We start from the raw sequence: 6,610 nt of genomic DNA on the forward strand, positions 1-6,610 counted from the left end.
CAATTCTAATATAATAATATATAAATTGTAATTAAAGCTTAAAAAGTATAATCAAACTTTGATTAAGATCAATTAGATTTTTAAATAAATCATAAAAGAAATACGAAGAATTCCTAAAAAACTTCTAAAAAAATTATAAAAAAATAATAAAGAAATCCTAAATAAACCTAAAAAAATCTAAAAGAAATAAAAAAATAATCCTTAAAAAATCCTAAAGTAATCTAAAAAAAATCTATAAAAACCTTAAAGAAATGGAAAAGAAATCCTAAAGAAATCCACAAGAATCTTTAAAAAATCCAAAAATAACTCTAAAGAAATCTTAAATCTTAAATCCTAAATCAATCCTAATTAGATTTTAAATAATAAATAAATCCTAATTAGATTCTAAATTCTAAACCAAATCCTAATCAATTCTTAAATAAATCTTAACCAAAACCTAATCTATTCAAACCAATCCTAACAAAAATCTAACCAATTCAAACTAATTTTAAGATAGTTATTGAACCACAATATCTATTGCTTAAATTTTTAATCTTGCATAAAATTTAAATAACTTTCAATCTCTTAATTAACAATAAGCACAATAAATTTGAAAAAAAATTGAACTTAAAAAATGAAGAAAAAATGTCATAATCTATTTGGATATTGGCCAGCGTCTATCTTTTATCTTAATAATGATCTTCAAGCAATAATAATTCTTAATTAAATTATTAATATGATTTCAAATTTTATATAAATATTGAAAGTAAAGTCAATTATTAGCTATAATAAAAATCTTTTCGATCCAATTAGTAGATTATTACAAACTTTAGATAACCTTATTGAATCTAAAAATCTAATTTTTGAAAATTTTATCCACTTATACTTTATTATCTTCCAATATAACTATTTCATTAAATTCAAATTTATAACATACATTCAACACAACTGAACTCATAATCCTACAAAATTTCACTTATAGATCTACTACAAAATTGACATAATTTACCAAATTATAAATCCTATTTTATTTTACAAAACCTAAAATCACCTAAAACAACCCTAATTTTACAAAGCTCTTAAAAAATCATTCTAAACTCAAATTACTCAAAATCAATGATTCAAGAAATTCTATAAAGTATTCTCTCAAATTCCAGTCTTTAATTTACAAAAGAACTTCAAAGTTGCCCTCAGTACATAGTTTTGTCCCTCAGGATCTCATTTCAATCTAAATTAATAACCGGTCCTTTTTAGATAACATTGTTTAGAAATTTGAGATAATTTTATTTTAGCCTTTTTTTTATTCTTTCTTAAATATATCTATATCAATTTCTTATCTTACTTACTTTGATTTGATTCATTTATGCCTCTAGAAAGTAAATAGGAGTTTTTTCTAGTAAAGGTAATATTAATATTATTTTTTTTTCTAATTATAATAATTTATCATTTTTTTTCTACTACATTTGTCTACTAGGATCTTTTATAATAATATCTATATATTTATTTTTTACCATATAATTGTGATACTATGACACCCATTGATATGAAGTATTCAAAGTTTTTGTGATTTGTATACACGATGGTTGGATTCAAGGCACCTTCTAGATAATAGCACTATTTTTAAAATGAATCCTTAATTATAAGAATTTCTTTATTATAAATCTTATAGTTAATTTTAACTATTAAAAATTTTCTTAAATGAAAAACTATTGAGTGAAGTTTATTATTTATTCCCATTTGTGATAATATGGCACCCAAAGCAAAGTCTAATGCACCTATTTTCATAAAGAATGGTTTAAAAAAGTTAATGCAATATAAAATTGGTGTAAAAATAAAAATTATCTTCAATATTTCAAATGTTGTTTTTATTTCTTTATTCTATTTAATTTTATTTTTACAAGTCAAATGTGAATGGAATTAAAACTTGAAAGAAGTCTTTAATGAAGATTCAGTAATAGTTAGCAAATCTTAAAAAAATATTGGACATCTCTTATTGTTTTTAAGATTTTTCAATGCATAATAGTTTGAACTTTTTTAAGATCTATTATAAGTCCATTTGAAATGATGTATTCTAAAAAATTGACTTGAGTAGTATAAAATACATACTTTTTTATCTTAACATAAAGTCTTGTATATCTTAGTTTTTATAACACACAATAAATATGATTTTTATATTCTTTTATATTCTTAAAATAGATTAAAATGTTGTCTAGATAATAGACAATAAAGTCATCTAAAAATTCTCAAAAGACATCATTCATTAGATATTGAAAAGCTGTTGGTGCATTTGTAAGTCCAAAAGACATGATAATGTATTTGAAATGGCAGTTGAACTCTTTCTTGAAAGTCAATTGAATAGTCATAGGAATGATATTCAAAAAAAATATCTACATTTTTTTTCTCAAATATATCTTTAAAGTCTTAATATTGGCTTGAATTACTTAAAGTCTTTTCACAATTAAAAATAGGTATTGCATAAATGACATAAGGTAATTGTGATTTTTATTTTACTTATTCTACAATTCTTTCCAGAATAAACATGTATAAGGGAATTCAAACACAAGGAAAGACTAAGCGCATGAGTTTTACTTGTTAGGGTCACACAATTAACTGTATTCCAAACCACTAAAATACTAAGAAACACTACAATGCTTCCTCCTAGTAACAATACTCCTTCATCAATTGATAACTACAATGTGCAACCCTGCACTCTCAAAAGACCGCTCAAAATTCAATAAATTCCATCCAACACTAGGAATAACAGACTTCACTCCAACCAATCTAAATTCACAGAATTCTTATAATTACAGACTTCCTCTGTCGAAACACACATACACAACTCTCAATAAACAACAATCATAATCTTCCATCCATAATCAATCTTCCAATAACTTCTCATATAATTCAATCACTCAGTACTCCAATTACATAATCAATAACTCATAAATTAATCTCTGATTTATTCCACAGACTCACTTCTCAGTATTCAAAAACTATCCATTACTCTTCAACAACAAAGAAAATAAAAAAAAACAAAGAAGAAGCACCAAACTTAACCCCGACTCATGACTATCATAGTCTGACACCTTGATAAACTTCTACAACTCCTATATAATTGCTACTGATTTCTAGATTCTAACCGTAATCCTATAATAATCACTTTTAATAACTGAATCAATCATTCATCCTCTTAAAATGACTATTCTATGGACTATTAGTTTATTTTACCAATATCTTACAAAAATGAACTAATATCTATTCTACATAGCCCCATTCCTATCTATGCAGTGTCCTCGCAATTATACAATAGATACCTATTTAAAAACTACTTAAAAAAATTCTATAAAATTACTATTTCCTATCACCCACTCAATTAATCATTTGCTGCATCATCTAATGTAGGTTCCACCAAATTTGGTTCTAAATTCAAATCTTATTCCTCCTCTAATCTGTCCATTGACTCCTTCCTCAACTGGTTTGATAGATCTTCATTATACTCACCCAATTCACGGATTTGAGCCTCCAGTTTCAAGATCTGGGTATCACCGAGTTCCAACTGATGCTGCTGCTGACTCATCCATTCTGGAACATCTTCAATTGACACTTGTGACTGGCTTCTCACTGTAGACTCTTTCGTCAATTTTACCACCTCAACTTGTAAAACTTCGATTTTGGACCTCAACTTCTCCATTTTGCATCTAGATTGGTCACTCAATGTTTCTTTCTCTTTTGTCAATAACTCTGCCTTGTCTCCTTCTGCCTGCAACTGGCAATTGAGTTTCTCCCTTTCCAAATCCTATGTCTTGCGATTCTTGATCAATTCGTCCCTTTGTCCTTTCACAATCCGTAAGATGTGTTCTTTTTCTTTTGTCCAAGACTCATATTGGTGAACCCATTTTCGCTCCAATACTAGTTTGGATTCTCCAATTTCGTTTCTTGTTCTTCAATTCTTTGGTTTTGCTCTGATATCACGTTCTTACTATCCTCTAAATTCCATTTGCTACTACCGTCTACTTCCAATGCTCATACCATACAATGTATTTGTGAAATGTGCTTCAATAAAGCATTCTTAAGACGTATTCCTTCGGACAATCAACCTTGTAGAAATGCCAATTGATTAATATCCATCGAAATTGGGATTTCATTCTCTTCTTCTATCGCTAAACAAATTGGAATCTATTTTGATTCAATAACTGGAATGACACCTTATACCAATGTACGACTTGACTTCCCAATTTTGTGTATTACATCTATTGTATTGACATTCTGTGCCAACGAATTTCGTTCTCTTTATAGAGGTACTAGAACAGGTACAGGACTTTCCTCTACTAGTGGTGTTTGATGCAATGCGTGTACGATCACAGCATACACATAATTGGAACAAAGTAAATAAATAAACTTTCTCAATTTCTACTTGGCTCATACCTCCGCATGAATACGAAAGGCTACGTACATTGTCCAATTGAACACGATCTCTTTCAGCACCCCTACTGTTACATACAATAACCGTTTGGATATATATATATATATATATATATATATATATATGTAGAGTGTCGGTACAATTCTAACCGCCTCACTACAAAATGGAACCATTCCACGAGTTCTGGTGAAATTGCCTCAGCAGTCCGTCAACCTTGGTTCCTCTCAAAGGCCAACATACCTCCTTTGAAATATCTTTCTGGATTGAAGTCGCTTGAGTCATCAACTCCTACGACAATTTCTCCAATGGAAAGATACAGCATCTTTTTCAGGATTGTTCCAACAATCCCGATAATTTATCCTTGTACTACACTCGATCCATCCTCTGGGTCGTAGTTTGCGATATATTCTTCCACTAATGACACATTAATTGATGGTAAGCAATCTGACAGGTGCAAAAATTAGAACAATTTTGCATTCCAAAAGTCTTTTATTTTTTTTGGCATCTACTAGATATTCAACTTCATCGATTCCATATTGGTAACGATTATTATAAAAGGTGGTTTTGATGCATGTCTAGCTCTCATGTTTTGGCCAATGTCCTCTTTATTTGTAGCTCGCTTTGCTCTTTCAATTGCCATGACGCTCCCTCTCTCAAGCTCTTAAGTAGAATTACTACGCTTGAAAATGTAAGAAACACGAGAAATAACAATCTCAAAAAACAACCAAGAACGACAACACAGAATGATCTCTAACTGGTGCCCCACTTCTATTCTCTTACTACCGGTGATCATGACAACATGTTACCCTTACTGTCGATTTCTCACCTCCATCCTATTTGACACATTAATAACTACTAACTATCCTTTCAGTCGCCTCTACATCCTAACACACTTATACCATACTTAGGTCTACCTTGTGTCCATTCAAAGTCACCCTTCCGAAAAAAATAAAAATCCGTTTGGGATTTTATGTATTATATAACCGTAATCGGTTCCCGTTAATACAGGGACTGAAGCGATGGCCCATGAAATCTTCCAATTGAACAGACCCATTGGAAAAACCTTCAATCACCCAATACAACTCATGTTAGTGAACTTGAAATTTTCTTGGAAAATGATTAAACCGACTATCATACAGTAATACCAAATCATTGGACATAAAAATCTTTGGATGTAGTTTACTATCATAGTAATTCTTCCTCCATTTTTGAATTGCTTCCATGTAAAAAAGAGCTATAGCCCATATTTCATCCAATTCTTTCAATTTTGCCAACCAAAAATATAATGATTCTTTATCATTGAGTCGTTCATCTAAGGTAATTCGTAAACTTTGAACCTCCAACTCGATGGATAAAATTACTTCTTAATTGTAAACTAGTTGAAACGGAGTAGAGTTGGTAGTTACTTTATATGTGATGCAATATGCCCACAAAGCTGCAAAGAGTTTGGTCTCCCAATCGGTACCCGCCTTCGAAATTGTCTTAGTCAAAACCTTGCACAAAATTCTGTTGGTCTTTTCCATTTGTCCATTAGCATGAGGATGATATGGAGTGGTTTTTCGATGCTTAATTTCATATGTATTTGTCAAGGCAGTTATAGTAGTATTTAAGAAATGAGTGCCACGATCACTAACCAATTCCTTCGAACATCCAAATCGAGTTATAATATTCTCATATAAAAAAATAGCCATCGTACTGACATTATTATGGCGGGTAGCAATAGCCTCTACCCATTTTGTTACATAGTCCATGGCGACTAAAATATATCACTTCTCGCCGAGTTTTGACATTGGTGTGATGGGACCGATAAAATCAATACTCCATTTTTTGAATGGTGTCTGTGCCAAGATTAGAACTAACGACATGGCGGAAGTGCCCGTGGGTAGACCAATTTATTTACAGGGATCACAATGACGAAAAAATTGGTGCACATCAAAAAACATTGTGGGCCACCAATATCTGGCGATTAAAGCCTTGCGAGTAGTACTATCTCCTCCAAAATGACCACTACAACTATCCAAATGGCAACCTTTGAGGATCGATTGTACTTTACTTGGAAAGATACAACGGCGTAAAATGCCATCTTTATCTTATTTATACAAAGCATCGTGAATCATTGTGTACGAGGCACTCTTTAGAATGAGTCGCTTCTTAAGCTTCTTGGTGAAAGTTGGCAGAAAGGTATGGAAGGTCAGAAACTGAATGATT

This window comes from Physcomitrium patens, chromosome 18 (assembly GCF_059467195.1).
Source record: "Physcomitrium patens ecotype Gransden chromosome 18, ASM5946719v1, whole genome shotgun sequence".
In the NCBI taxonomy this organism is placed as follows: domain Eukaryota; kingdom Viridiplantae; phylum Streptophyta; class Bryopsida; order Funariales; family Funariaceae; genus Physcomitrium; species Physcomitrium patens.